This window comes from Tursiops truncatus, chromosome 1 (genome assembly GCF_011762595.2).
Source record: "Tursiops truncatus isolate mTurTru1 chromosome 1, mTurTru1.mat.Y, whole genome shotgun sequence".
Classification (NCBI taxonomy): domain Eukaryota; kingdom Metazoa; phylum Chordata; class Mammalia; order Artiodactyla; family Delphinidae; genus Tursiops; species Tursiops truncatus.
In genome coordinates, this window is record NC_047034.1 from 157,589,293 (window position 1) to 157,605,187 (window position 15,895).

At 43.7% G+C, this 15,895-nt stretch overlaps 1 protein-coding gene across 1 annotated transcript in view; it reads left to right on the forward strand.

Moving 5' to 3' along the window:
• Positions 1-2,323: 2,323 nt before the first annotated feature.
• Positions 2,324-15,895, forward strand: part of PHC2 (polyhomeotic homolog 2) — a 102,426-nt gene continuing 88,854 nt past the window's right edge. Inside the window, exon 1 of the mRNA XM_073792390.1 lies at positions 2,324-2,987. The gene's annotated coding sequence lies outside the window, so the exon portion shown is untranslated. The remainder of the gene's footprint in view (positions 2,988-15,895) is intronic.

Genomic DNA, 15,895 nt, shown 5'->3' on the forward strand with positions numbered 1-15,895 from the left:
TCATCTCTGGCCCACTTCCTGAAAACACTTTGCGTCTCAGCTTTGGAAACCCTTTGAGCACAAAGAGCTCATTTCCTGTGGCCAGGAAGGACGGGACGAGTTCCTGATGACACTCATCTCCCTCATTAAGGCGCTCATAAAAGTGTTTCAAGAAGCCTGACTTATGGCTCCGCTGTTTGTCAAGATCCCTTCTGCAAGGAGCCACTCCGGTAATTTGGTGCTAGGAGATATGCAGGAGAAACCAGCTCCTTTGAGTCAAGGAATTATTTATGATCCTAAGAAGAGAGGATGTCATTTGGAGAGATAACAAGCCTTCACAGCACAACAGGCTGTTTAATATGCCACAAGGGATGAGAGACAGCTCCTGAATTCCAAAGCCAGCTAGGAAACCTTGAGAAATTCTGTGCATGGGTTGTCTGTTCCTATGTGTCAACAACAGCTAACAATTATGGAGGTTTTACCTCTGAGCCAGGGCTTGTGCTAAGTAATTTTTACATACTAATCCATTTAATTCTCACACCATTCCTATCCTATTTTACAAATGAGGACATTGAGGCACAGAGATGTAACCTGCCCAAGTTCACACAGTTAGCCAAGTCAGGTTTTTAGCCTATTTAGGTCTGCCTCCAAGTTTGGGCTCTTGAACATCCAACAACACAACGTAGGAGGAAATTGGGTTTTAAGTCAGCCCAGTAAGGTGACATGTACATATATGCAAAAATTACATTTGTTAATCCCTTAAAATGCCTATAAAGTTTAGTATATTTGGTTTGAGGCATTATTATTTTGTCCAATAATTAGAGAACCACTGAGCTAAACTAAAGGAAGGAGCAGAAGGAAAGTCTAAATGCAGATGCCTATGCTTTTAAACAATTCAGTCTTAGGCGAACGATCAAATCCCTAGGGGTAAAATGAAGAGCTGAGAATTATAGTGTCCTTAACCCACTTGCGGGGGTGACTCTATTTTCTTTTAATATTTAGCCTCTGTGACCTTAACACGTATCACCTGTCATGTGATATTTTACAGGATTAAGAGAGAACATGGACACATCTTAAGAGGAGAGGAGAGAAAGTTCTGTTAGAGAAGGGGTTCTAAAGTCCAAGTCTAAATTAAATGAACCTGGTACAATGAGACTCGACGAGACTAGCTTTGGAGCCAGATAAACCTGGATTTGAACCCTCATCTTCTACTTCCTAGCTGTGTAACCTTGGGCAATTTGCTTAACTTCCCAAAGCCTCAGTTTCTCAAAGTGTAAAATGGTCATAGCAATACCATCATGTTGAGAAGACTGAATTTAAAAGTTTATAAAGTAGCAAGCTTGAGTGTAAATCATAGTAATTACGCAGTAGTTCTTAATAGCTGTTTGACCAAAGACAGGTCACCATCACCTCTCTGGGCCTCATTTCTCCTCATCTGCTATTTAGCCGTAATTGTTCTGCCTACTAACCTCAAAGGTCATTGTAAGGAAACACTAAAACACTGTACAAAGTTTCTACAAGGATTTTCTCAGCTACTTGGTACACCTGGAATTGTGAGGAGGTGCTGGGAGACCCCTGCTGGAGAAAATAACTGAGGAGAGTCTGGGGGCCTGAAGTCAGAAATGGGCTCAGATCTCCAGTTCTGTCATTCAGTGTGGCTGTGTGACTTTGGGTGAGTGACCTACCGTCCCTGAGCCTCCTCTTTCCCTTCTATCAAGTGGGGTTAATAGTCCCGACATCACAGGGTTATCCCGAGAATCACATTCTGCAGAAAAGTGTTAGGCACGTGGTAAATGCACGATAAATGTCTGCTGAATCTGAATCCTTCTGAGAGGAGCCAAATTCAGTCCCTCTCCTTCCGCGGGGTGGGAAACGTGCGGATGCCTCCACAAGGAGCTCAGGTAGGGGAGATGCTCTGTGCCTCCCCACTCCCCCGCCCTCCCAGCCGTTGCCGTGGCCACCGGTTCAGGCCCGGAGCAGCACCTGGGCGTGTTCAGCCCAATCCCCGCCTTTCCAGAATGACCATTGGCTGGAGACGCCACGTGATGCACGCTGGTATGCTAATATATGGTAATCGCCCCCACGCCCCTCCTCCCCGGGCCTTGGCCGAGTAGCCAGCAGGGTGCGCGGCGCCGAGCCGAGGGGGCGGGCTGAGGGGCGGCCCCCGGGAGAGAGCGGCCAGGTGGAGGAGGAGCGCGAACGCGACCGCAGGTAACGGGCGGGCGCGTGCGCGCTGGGGCCGGCTCGCGGCGGACTTGCAGCGCGCGGGGCACTTGGGCCGCAGCTCTGCCGGCTTAACCCTTTGGGCACCCAGCTGTCACGGCCGGGCCGGGCCGCGCGGGGCGGGGCATTGCCGTGGGCACCGGCCGGCAGGCGGCGGCGGCCCGACCCGGGATCCGCGGTGGAGGCCGAGCAGCCCAGACCGGCGGATCGACCGGCCGCACCGCGCCCGGGGGCCGAGACGCAGCCGAGGCTAGGGCTGCGGGGCAGCTCCGAGGCCAGGGCTTGCGGGAGGCTGCGGGGTAGCTGCTGAAGTACCGGCACTCGCGCTGTTTCTCGGGTCGTTGAGCCCCTCCCGCGCAGAGGCCCGAGCCTCAGCAGCCCGTGGCCTTGCGCGGCCTGCGTCTCCTCCGCGCATCCCGCAGAGTGCGAGGAGACCCAGGGGTGGGGCCTGACCTCGGCGCCCCCTCCCCAGCCGCGACCTGACAGTCCAGCCGCCGGCACTTTTGACCCGGAGTCAAGCTGGGGCCCCGGTGGGACGAAGGCAAGAGTGGTGCTTGGGGGCCACCAGCCAAGGGACCTGGGGATTGTCGGTGCAGGGAGGAGCGGACAATCCCCTAAAGGAAAGGCAGGCCCCACGATTTGCCAGGTTTCAGAAGGAGGGATGCCCAAGAAAGGCACTGGCCCCTTGTTTTCTGTGCTGGGTGATGACCTGACACTCATGGGAAAAGGTCACTGCTGGACACCTGGATCGGGTCTGTCATGTCCAGAGGAAGCGGCTGTTTTGCGTGAGTTTCTAACAAATTTTTTATAAGGCCAGGATTAAATTCGTCTTTCTCCCTCATCCTCCTCCGAGGTCTGCTACAGAAGTGTGTTCTTTTAATTACCCACCCCCCTCACCACCAATTCACTAAGATTGGTGGCAGCATTAGGCTTACAGTGTAATTAGCTTTCACTACAATAGAAATGGTAGGATGGGCCATGTGCCACTAATATTAAGCTTGCCCCGGGAGCTTCTCGGAAGTGTGTGTGTGTGGGAGGGGGGATGTTTCTATCACCAGTGCAGAGGAAAAACTGGCTAATGTGCCAGTGATATCAGTAGAATTTCCTTTATGAGGCTAAAGTCCTTTCTTCTAAATCAAGGAAGAATGTGGTTACACATGCAAAGTACCAGGAACCAATTTGATTTTTGCAAGTGAAGTGCAAATTGCACTTTCATGTTGCTCTTGATGTCTTTTATCACACAACAACAAACTCTTGCTGTTTGCCAGGCACTCTGCTATGTCTTGGGGATGCAAAGATAAATAAGATAATTAGTCCTTGTCCTCAAAGAAACAGTGGGAGAAACAGAAATAAAATTGCCAGTAAAAGTGATAACAGCATAATAGATGTGTACATGAAGAAGCACAGAGGAGGGAACAATTAACTGTCTGAGAGGATCCAGGAAGGCTTTCCAGAGAAAAACATGTTTAAGGTCTTGAAGGATGAATAGGAGTTTGCCTTGCAGAGAATATTGGGAAGAACAGGAAGGGCAGCCAAAGCAGAGGAAACTGTGAATACAGACACTTAAGGAGCATGGTATCTCTAGGCAATGGCTTTATAGTGCAGCCATGGCCTTTTTCCTTTCTCGATAAAGTAACCTAGAATTTCTAATTCCCACCACATTTTCCAGTGAAAATGCGGCTGTAGCTCCAAGGTAGAGGGGTGGAAAACTGGGCATAGGTATGGCGCTAGAGGCATCATCCCAGGAGGGCAAATCTAAACCATACAATAAGGGAGTAACATGGGTCATACCCAGGGAAGCCATGCTGAATGTCAAATCTGTGAGGTCAGATTTGTGAGACCTTGGGAAATGAGTAAGCAGATCAGAAGCTGGAAGGATCTGGACTGTGATATGGGTCAGGACAAGCAGTTTGGGACTGAGACCATGAATCATGCAGAGGTGATAGAACTTGCTGTTAGTGGTGCCAGCCCTGGAGAGCGGGGGCTGGATCTGACAGCTTAAAGCAACTGCAGAAAAGGACAGCACCATCTCTTCTATAGACTATTTCCAGTACTCCCTTCTTTCTGTTCTCTTTCCCTCCTTACTATTATCGTCTTTTGATCCAGTTTCCACTCGTGACTCACTTTTACTAGGCTTCTTTTACTAAGGTCTTAGCTACCAGAGCAAAGAAAATCCTGTTCTGCTGCCTTAGCCTCCACTTCTAGAACTATAAATAGTCCATTTTACCTCATAAGCCATCAATTTAGCCAGCCTATTTTTACTTCCTGACCATTTGGAAACAGAGCAAGGATGGGCCCAGACGTGGTAAAGTAGACCTCATCCCCAAAACTCACCTAATGTTTGATTCAGATAACAGCCTTTTAGCTTTGCTTGAACCAAAATTTATTTTTAGAATGGATCATGGTGAATTTTTGGCAAATACCCCATCTTGAACTCAATTACAGATCAAGCCTCATAAAGAACGTGACACTGGGGGGATATGCCTAATGTGGTCTGCTGAGATTGACAATTCCTAAGTGCTGGAGAATCACGGGTGCTATTTAAGCAGTCTTCTCAATCAGCATGTTTACTGAGCACCTGCTTGTGTGTAAATACTGTGCTGTATTTGTGCTTTGGAAGAGATAGGAAAATGAGAGGGATAGTGTAGTCCGGGGATTATTCTCAGCTAAACAAGGATTCAGATCCCAGTTCTATCAGTTACTTGCTGTGTGACTTGGACATGTTATTTGACTTTGTTTCTTTATCTGTAATAATGCCACCTACTTCGTATACTTGTGAGGATTCAGCGTAAAGCAATTCTTCTGTAAATTTTCAAAGTGCTAAAGGTATGATATTATAGGAGTTGAAAAAAGAGAAAGATCATTGTGGACTATGATTATCCAGGAAGGCTTTTTTCAGAGACATGGTGGATTTTGTTATATAGAGAAGGAAAGTGGGAGGGATTTCTAGATGGGGAAAAAAATGTTCATAAAACACAGGACCGGAATATGGAAGAAAGTTTTCAGGGGTCAGTTGATAAAACTGACCAATGTGGCAAGATCAGAAGGTTTAACTAAAGAAGTTGTAAGATTGGAAGGGTTGCTTGAAGCCAGATTTTAACAGGCATTAATGCTGAACTAAGGAGTTAGAACTTTATCCCGTATGATGGAAAGTCTGAAGATGTTTGGTTAGGGAAGTGTGTGCTTATAAAAGTAGTATTTTATGAAGATTCTCAACAACAATGTGGAGAATAAACTTTAGTAGGGATAGAAAGAACTGTGCAACCAATTAGCAGGTTATTTGAATAGTTTAGATATGAGGGGGATAAGGGGTTGAATTCGGGTGATGGCAGTGAAAATAGAAAGAGATAGGTTCAATGAGTATTATAAAGGAAACATGAAAGGACTCTGACTGATAGATATGGAGGACAAGAAATTAGGAAGAATCAAATGTAGCCTTGAACATAGGTGACAAGATCAACAGAAATAGGACAGACAGAAAGAAAAGGCAGTTCGGGAGAGAAGAGGAAAAGCCAAGTGCTAGATCTCTTGAGGTGATACTGGAATTTATAAGTGGATGGATCCCCAAAATATTTGGAACTGGTGGGGGGGCCTAGTGTTCAAAAGAGAGAAGTCAGAGAGTCTTATACGTAGGTGATAATTGAAGCCATGAGATTAGCTTAGTTCCCACTTAGTTGTTAGCGGTATAACAGCATAGAAATAGAGGTGTAGAGGACCAAGGCTGGAAAGTGGAGGTTGCCCACATGCAGGGAGGTAGGAAGAAGAAATGGGGTCAGTATGGTGAAAAATAAGGAATATCAGAGAAGCAGAAGAACCATCTCATTTATTCACCCAACGAATGAATTCTCTTCACGATCATTTATTTATGTACCTGATAGATGCAAGGCCTATTAGACATGCTCTTAGCCGTGAGGGTATAGTATCGCAGAAGTGAAGCAAAGAGAGGGTTTCGAGCTGGAGGGATTGGTCAGCAGTATGAAATGTTACAGAAAAAGTTGGGAAATGTCCATTATATCCCAACAGGGATCATTGGTGACTTTTTGAAAATAATAGCTTCAATTCCATGGGGGATGGCCATAGGGATATTAAATGCCAGATTAAAGAGGATGGGGTCATGAGATGTGGGTAAGAAATGGAGACAGCATGTAGATCACCCTTTGTATGTTTGGCAGTAAAAGGAAAAGAGAGAAATAAGAAAGAGGTTAGAGAAGGCGGAACAGTCAAGCAAAAGATTTGCTGTTCCCTACCTGCTTCATTAATTTAGTTGCCCTAATATATCATTCTCATTCTTTCATATCCTTGATAGCAGTTCAGCAATTCATTTCTTAAACTTACTGCTTTGAGATTTACCTGCACGTTTCATTTAACAATAATAAGATAGCTACCATTTATGGAGTGCTTACTGTGTGTTAAGCACTTTGTATACATTCTATTCATTATCCCATTTAATCCTCACAGTACAGGATTACAGCCATACAACCTCTTGGAAACATGGAGCGGCTAAATAAACTGCCTATGATTGCATAATTTTTTAAATAAATTTATTTATTTATTTTTGGCTGCATTGGGTCTTCGTTGCTGCACACGGGCTTTCTCTAGTTGCAGCGAGCGGGGACTACTCTTCATTGTGGTGCGCGGGCTTCCCATTGCGGTGGCTTCTCTTGTTGCGGAGCTTGGGCTCTAGGCGCGCGGGCTTCAGTAGTTGTGGCACACAGGCTTCAGTAGTTGTGGCTCGCGGGCTCTAGGGCACAGGCTCAGTAGTTGTGGCACATGGGCTTAGTTGCTCCGCGTCGTGTGGGATCTTCCCAGACTGGGGATCAAACCTGTGTCCCCTGCATTGACAGGCAGATTCTTAACCACTGCACCACCAGGGAAGTCCCTGCTCACATAAGTAATGAGGGGCAAAGATGGAATTTGGACCCAGCTCTGACTCTCAAGCTCAACGAAAGGACCATACTATGCTGTCCCTGAAGGCAGGGCCAACTTCATGGGTATGTGACCTGTGTCGCCTCCCAGGGCCCTGCATTTATAAGGGCTCCACACTCAGTTTAATGCTCTGTTGTTGCTGTCTTGAAATTCTTAATAATTTTTTAACAAGGGGACCTGCTGTTTCGTTTTGCACTGGGCCCCACAAATTATGGAACCAGTTCTACCCGAAGGTATCAATATTCCCTCCTAAAGCTGGGAAAACATTTTGTGCTGTGTAATTCCTTTTGTTTGCATAGCCTAAAGTCCTTGCTGCGTCATAGTACATGATCACATTTTCCTGTCTTCTCATTTTGGACTCCTGGTATAAAGGGCAAAAGGGGGATATTTGGAATTTCAAGTATAGAGCCAGTGTGAAGAGTAGAGAATAAAGAGGCAAGGAATTATTTACCCAGAATGGCTTCTGGAAACTCACCCATCATATCATGAGAGAATTATTGGATAGAGTTACTGTCCTGATTGTGTTGTTACTCCCAATTTAAATAAGAAATGGTTAATTTCTATTTCTTGGGTAGTCACATGTTCCCAATTGGTAGGAAGCTAGGAAGACCATTTCTCAACCTACTGAAACAGAAATTGGGGTTGAACAGGTATAATACAAATTGCCCTGATCTGATGCCTTTTTAGCCAGACTGGTGCCCATACCAGGGACTGTCCAGCAGGTTTGAACCATGTGGCTCTGTTCACCACATTTGCCTTGAATGTTCATGTCCCACTCTTCCCTTTTTGGCCCATTCTGTTCCTTCATCTACCTGTATGGATCATGAAAACGAGAAGCGCTTAATTCTCCATATTGTCTCTCACTTTTGCTTTATAATCACTACTTGGAACTGACAACAAACTAAGTTTTTCTGGTTTTCATGGTTATTGCTCTCTCAAAAATAGCATTTACTCATCCCCAGGCTCCTCCCACTCCGGGTCTCTCTGAGTAATCATTTGACCAGGTGCTGACCAAGTCCTGACACCACTTGATACTAGCTGACCACATGACCAAGTCCTAACACCTAGATTCCTTTGCATAGGTTATCAGGCAAGATTGAGTTTTTGTTGCCATCACCAGCGTCATTCACATCCCAGAATAAGAGTGCTTACTCTCACTTTCTGTCCCCATCATGGATCAGGTGAGCCTAAGAATATGTGAGATTAAAAATATGAAGAGGGCTTCCCTGGTGACGCAGTGGTTGAGAGTCTGCCTGCCGATGCAGGGGACACGGGTTCGTGCCCCGGTCTGGGAAGATCCCACATGCCGCGGAGCGGCTAGGCCCGTGAGCCGTGGCCACTGAGCCTGCGCGTCCAGAGCCTGTGCTCCGCGGCGGGAGAGGCCACAACAGTGAGAGGCCCGTGTACCGCAAAAATAAATAAATAAATAAAATAAAAATATGAAGAAATTTAGAGTATGCCCTATGGTGTACATCATGAAAGCGTCTAAGCAGCCAGGTGTTCTCTGTGGTCTCCTAGTTGTGCTGCTGGCAGAGCCTCCATAAGGCTCTGTAGTAGTCATTGCTATGGAAAAATTATCAAATTTATCAGCTTAAAACAACAGACTTCTGTGTCTTTTAAGATTCAAGTATTGTGGGGCTTCCCTGGTGGCCCAGTGGTTGAGAGTCCACCTGTCAATGCAGGGGACTCGGGTTCGAGCTCTGGTCCAGGAAGATCCCACATGCCGCGGAGCAACTAAGCCCGTGCGCCACAACTACTGAGCCTGCACTCTAGAGCCTGTGAGCCACAACTACTGAGCCCAAGTGCCACAACTACTGAAGCCCACGCGCCTAGAGCCCCTGCCCTGCAACAAGAGAAGCCACCGCGATGAGAAGCCCGCGCACCGCAACAAAGACGCAATGCAGCCAAAAATAAAATAAAAAGATAAATAAATTAAAAAAGAAAAGGTTCAAGTGTTACATCTCCGAAGCATTTCCCAACTCACTTTTAATGAATTAGTATCCTTCCTCTCTGATCTTCTGCTACGCTTTAACATCTCATTATAGCACTTACCACATTGTTGTAATTGCTAAGGACTCTGTCTTTTCCTATCCATAGCTTCAATTCCTAAAACTGTTCTTTGAACATAGCAGATACTCAATAAATGGTTGTTGAATATACTTAAGAATGGCTTGTACCTTTATATACTTTTTATTCTTTAGAAAATATATGTATACTGTGAAGTAACTGGCTTTATGCCCTACGATAAATACAGCCTTCATCTCCCTATCTAGAAGCTCATGTATCATGGTTGTTGAAGGGGTAAAGAAAACATCGTAGAAGTCAAAGCCTTCTTGACTTGCCAGCTTACCTTCTCCAAGGAGGACTTCTTGAGCTTGTTTCTGTCTGTAAGTCCCTGCTCCATCCATACTCTGAAACCAATTCTGGCCCTTGTAGGAAATTATATAATGAGCCCCTAGCCCAAAGATACTTGATTCAATAACGAAGCCAACATTGGTTCGCTAGCTAAATATCTTTATGTAAGCAGGATCTGGGTCTGACTTATCCACTGCTATATTCCCAGCACCAAGCACTGTTAGATGCTCAATAAATACTTGGCGAATGAATTAATGATGCTCCATTCTCAATATTCATATCCCATTCCTTCACCCAGGTCCTGAGCTCTGATCACCCAGAATCTTAGGCCCGAGTTCATCATTTCACAGGGCTCAGACTTTCTGTGTTGGTCCTTGACTTATCTCTTCCTGCACCTTACCACAGCTGATCTTGCTTAACTCAGAACTAAGTAAGGTACCTCTTCCTCTCTTGATCTTCCTATCTAATAATATTGGCCAGATGCCCTTTAGGAGAATCTTCTTTTCCTTACCTATAGCCAGAAATATCCAGCATGCATATTTGATGTGTTTTAAAATTTTTGAACTGAAGAGAATTACATTCAGTTTTGGCCAAAAGCCGAGTTCCAAGATTTTGTAAGTCTGTTCAACTGATTAACTTGTAAGCTTCAGCAGTTCAATGCAAATTAGTTTTTATACCAACCGGCAAATCAAGGGAGGGGAGGGAATTAAGTGAGTGTGTAAGTATGGTTACCAGGGAAACTTTTCCTGACAGAAGAGGGAACCTCACAGGAATTTGTGCAGGCCCAAGAAACCAATGTAACCTGACCTTTCTGTGTTCTCTTTCTGATGGGGGAAGAGAAGGACATAGAAACCATGGGTACAGATAAAGGTGGCTTTAGGCTTTTCTAGAGACTTGAGGGGTTAAGTTCTCCCTCTTGAAGCGGGACTGAATATTTTCTCTAGGGGAAAGGTGACTATTATAAGGCACCCGTTCCTTCTGAGGAAACATCTGGAAATGCGGAGCTTCTCTGAAGCTGTCTGTGAAATAGTTTTCATTCATTCAACAAATATTTATCCAGCAGGGAATATGCCTATAAGAGTTGGAGAACAATATGAGGTTATTGTACTGCACCTAGTGGATGTTCCTTAAATTTTGTCTAAATTAATTTTTTGAGTGGAGGGTGATATGGACTTAAATATTTAATGCTTTTTTAAAGCATAAATTTCTGTAGAAAAAGCATAAACACAATTGTATCTTCTGCCGCATCTCTATTCCCGGATGATCACTCCTGAGAAGAACCTAACTCGTTGATCCATAAAGCCACACCCCAAGGTGGATGTCATCTAGTGACAGTGTCCTCTAAATTGTAGGTGTCGTACAGTGAAGGACAGATCCATCTCCACAAATCCATCTCCTTGATGGCCCAGATCACAAGAGAACCTTCTGATTTTAGCTAAAAACGGTGGGTGGTTTAAGGTCTACTCTTGGCTGTAAAATGCATTTGGATTGAAATGTGCAACACTGCCCCATACCCGAGGCCTACTGTTCAGTGTCTCTTTTTATACTTGAATATACTGGAGTTTTGTACTGTACACGGTGCCTTTCACTGGGCTGCAGAGAAGCAGTAGAGGGTCATGATTAACAGCACAGACAGGAGAGCCCGCCCTGTGCTACCCCTCATTAGCTGTGATCTTCACAGCCCTTCAAATCTTCACCCTCTTTGTGCTCCATCTTCTTGTGTATATGGAGATAATAATAGTACCTGCCTGGAAGGATTGTAGAATTAAACAAGTTAATACGTGTGAGGTGCATAGTAAGTACCTTTTACTATTTCCTGTGACCTCCTGGATGTAGGGTCGATTGCATTTCAAGGAGGAGACTGTTGAGATACAGAAAGGTATGATAACTTCCCAAAAGTTGTACACTAAATTTGGGCTCAGATGATTTTCATCCTTAATTTAGCACTGAAAATTCCCATTCTACGTAGTAAGAGACAGAGAAAATGAGAATTAGAGCATGAAAGAGGAACTTGGCTTTTGGGGCATTTTGAAGTAGGGGTTACTTCACAGAAGATGGTGACACTAAAGTGTATGAAGATGAAATTGCTTTCTCAAAGGCACAATGAGTGTGAGAAATGGTTGGGAATAATATAAGATAGGGAATATCATACTGGATCAGACCTGTAGTATATCCAGCCTCAAAATCTGTCTCTGATCATGGTAACAAGGGACAATTAGAGGGGAGTATTGTAGCTGCCATCAAGATAAAACCTTCTAATTATAGGGATGGACCTACCCATCCCTAAGTGTCTTTTAGTATCCTGCCATGTCTTGTTCACCCAAGTATTTAAGCTTTATTTCTACTTTTGGTCTTTAAAATCTGTTCGTTTTTTCCACGCACACTTTTAAAGCTTCTGTACCCACATACTAATAGCTAGGGATATGAAGAAGACTCGAACCCAATCCTGGCAGTCCAGAAGTTTATGAGGGAAGACAGACATGGAAATATCGATTATGGTATCGTACTTAGTGCCATAATAGAAGTATAGACAAGGTGTTTTGAAAGCTTAGAGGGGGGATCACCCAGCTCTGCTTAGAAGTGTCACCTTCTGGAGAAAGATACATTTGAGATGAGGAGTCCCTCAGGCAGACAGAGCACCTCAGAGAGGAGGGGCGGCATGTGCAAAGGTGGGGCGTGTGTGTGAGAGCGTAGTACACATGGGGGGTTCCAGGAACCCTACATGACGGGAGCATGACGTATGACTCGGGCAGGGGCAGAAACAGGCTGAAAAGTAGGTCGGCGTCAAACACAGAAGGCTGGTTTCCAGGCTAAGGAATTGGGACTTCGTGTCAGAGGCCATGGGCAGCTGTTGAAGCGTTTCAGGAGAAACGTGATCAGATTCTTTTCAGAGCCTCACATCGCCAGTGTGGAGGCTGGTTTGGACAGGAGTGAGACAGGAGACAGAACCCTGGGCTGAGAAGGGAACCCCTAGCTCAGCTTCTCCTCTGCTGCCAGTATTTTTACTATTGCATATGTACATATACATTTGTTCCTTCAGCCCAGATTTATTGATGACATGCAGGGTACTGGGCTAACTGCTAGGGATGTAAGATCCACAACCATCCGTATCTTGGAATGGCCTGCAGTGTTTTCTTTGTCCTGAACCAAAGCTTTCTTGAGTTTTGAGCTTTCCTGGTCTATCTTCTACTTCATCTCAGTCCCAGTGCTGGTGTCTGGGGTGTAAAAAGGAGTTGGTGTGTGTTTATCTTGTCTGTACTCTTCATCATTTACTGTCCCCATCACACCTCCTTCCTCTCAATCGTCTCATCTCTCCAGAGCACAAAATTCCAATCATTTAATGAATTCCTGTAGAAAATGAATCTATTAGACTGTAGACTTCGCTATTTAAATTCTTAACTTTCTCTTGTTTCCCCCAAACCTCAAGTGCTGTATGTTAGCACCCTTGGTCACACATTAAACTCTTTGGACCCTACTTCCTGTCCTTTACTGGCTTATAAAATCCTTACTTTCTTCATTCTTCTTTTCTTGTTTCCTCAAAGATGTACATACCAGAATTGCAGATTGCATTATTGACTTTGCTTTTTCTTTGTGGTGTTAGGGCCTTTCACCCATGAGATCACAGTCCCTAAAGGGAAAACTCCTCTACCCCTGAAAATTAATAAATTGAAGATGAGACGATATTTCTATTTGTAATAGAATAGAAGATAGAGTTTTATGAGAAAGAGTAGTATTTATTACATAATAATAAATTATGATTATAATTTACCGAGTACTTATTACATATGCTAATTTCCATGCTAGGATATTATGTGAGTTCTTATTTAATCCTCACAGCAACTGTAGGAGGCAGGTACTCTTATTACTCCCATTTTACAGGTGAAGAAACTGGCTCCAAGGGGTGAAATGATTCGTCCACTGTCATATCACTAATACAGGCAGGTCTCGAACTCAGGCCTGTCTGATTCCAGAAGCGAAGTTCTTCACTACTGTGTAGTGCAGGGTAAACCTGCAGGGTCTGAGAGGGGGTACCCACGGTCATTAGAGTGAGCCAATTATTTTCAACCTTCCTTTAGTTATAACTATCATCATCAAATGTAGTTTCTCCCAATTTTCTTGATTTTAATAGTCATTTTAATAAGCTATTTTATTTGGATCACAAAACAGCACAATAAGTTTCTAGTAACATTCGCCCCTCCGCAAAAAGTCTGTAATGTTTATCATAATTTTAAAGGTTTGAGTTTGCATGTTATGTTATAGAGGTGTTATAGTTCACTGTGGATGCTGTGCTGACAGTTTTGGGACCTACCTCCAGGTGGATAGATTGTGCCTTGGAATATATTTGCATATCCTAACAGGTTTGTTGTAGAGAGAACTAAATGTCCTTCCTAAAAAATTTTTTTTAATTTTTATTGTAGTATAGTTGATTAACAATGTTGTTTATGGGCTTCCCTGGTGACGCAGTGGTTGAGAGTCCGCCTGCCGATGCAGGGGACACGGGTTCGTGCCCTGGTCTGGGAAGATCCCACATGCCGCGGAGTGGCTGGGCCCGTGAGCCGTGGCCGCTGAGCCTGTGCGTCTGGAGCCTGTGCTCCGCAACGGGAGAGGCCACAGCAGTGAGAGGCCCGCGTACCGCAAAAAAAAAAAAAAAAAAAATGTTGTTTATGTTGTATTTCCACACAAGATCAATCTACCCCTGGCTACCCCTGGTGATGAGTGTAGCAGGCTGAATGATGGCTACCCAAAGATAATTAGGTCCTAATCCCTGGAACCTATAAACAATACTTGTAAGGAAAAAGGGTCTTTGCAAGTGTGATTAAGTTAATGATCTTGACATGGACGGATTATTCTGGATATCTGAATGGTCCCTAAATGCAATCACACATGTCCTTATAAGAGAGAAGCAGAGGGAGAGTTGACACACACAGGAGATAACATAACCACAGAAGCAGAGATTAGAGTGATGCGACCACAAGCAAAGGAAAGCTGTCAGCCACTAGAAAGTGGAAGCGTCCAGGAATGGATTCTCCCTGAGATTTTCCAGTGGTGTGGCCTTGCCAACCCCTTGATTTTATCCCAGTAAAACTGATATTGAACTTATGGCTTCCAGGACTATGAGACAATGAATTTCTGTTGTTTTAAGCCACAGAGTGGTAATTTGTTAGGCCAGCCACAGGGAATTAATATAAGGGGAATAGTTACCTCTTGTACTACTTAGTTCATTTTGAGGGCAAATATCATGACTTAATAAAGGTGACAACCAACTAATATAATGTGTATGATAATAATTATTTCAGCAAAAACTTGTGTAGTGCTTACTATGTGCGAGGCACTATTATAAGCATTTAAATGTATTTACTCATTCAGTCTTCATAACAACCACATGAGGGGGTTTCTATCATTATCTCCATTTATAAATGGGAGCTTTGAAGCACAGAAAAGTTAGGTAACTTGACCAAAGTTATATAACTAGTAAGCAGTGGGTCTAGGACCTGAACTCAGGCACTCTAGCTCCAAAAGTCCACTTTGCACTTGGGAGGCATTCAACAAAGGACACTGGGACAATGTCTAAAGCCTTTTCAAGCCTCTGGCCGCTTCCTCTCCATGTTTTCTGCTGTGTTCACTGCATTTTTGTGTTGTTTGTCTTCCTCCATGTCCTTTATCTTTAATATCTTTTCTTTTTTAAAAAATATCCCTGTGTGGTTTTGGTATTAGAGTACTTCAGGTCTCCTAAAAGAGTAGGTAAGAGTTTCCTTTTTCTATTTTCTGGAAGAGTTTGTATAGAATTGGTATTCTTTCTTTCTTGAATCTTTAGTAGAATTCACCAATAAAACCATCTGGTCCTGGAGTTTGCTTTGTGGAAAGGTTTTAACCAAGGATTCAGGCTCTTTGCTAAATAAAGGGCTCTTTAGGTTATCTGTTTTTTCTTGAGTGAGCTCTAATAGCTTGTGTCTTTCAAGTTATTTGTCCATTTCCCCTAAGTTGTTTACTTTACTGTCACGAAGTTCATGATATTACCTTATTATCCTTCTAATGTCTGCAGAATCTCTTTCATTCCTATTATTGATAATGTGCCTTCTCTCTTTTATTTTTCTCCTCAGTCTGACTAGAGGTTTATCCATTTTATTGATCTTTTCAAAGAACAAGCTTTTCATTTTGTTGATTTTTTTCTCTATAGTTTTTCTGCTTTCTATTTCATTGATTTCCACTCTAGTTAATGTAGAAACTGAAATTAATAATTTGAGATCTTTTCTAATATAGATGTTTAATGCTCTAAAATTTCTTCTGAGTAATACTTTAGCTATATCCTATACATTTTGATATGAAATGTTTTTCATTTCATTTGGTTCAAAATATTTTCTAATTTCCCTTGTGATTTCTCCTTTGACCCATGGATTACTTTGAAATGTGT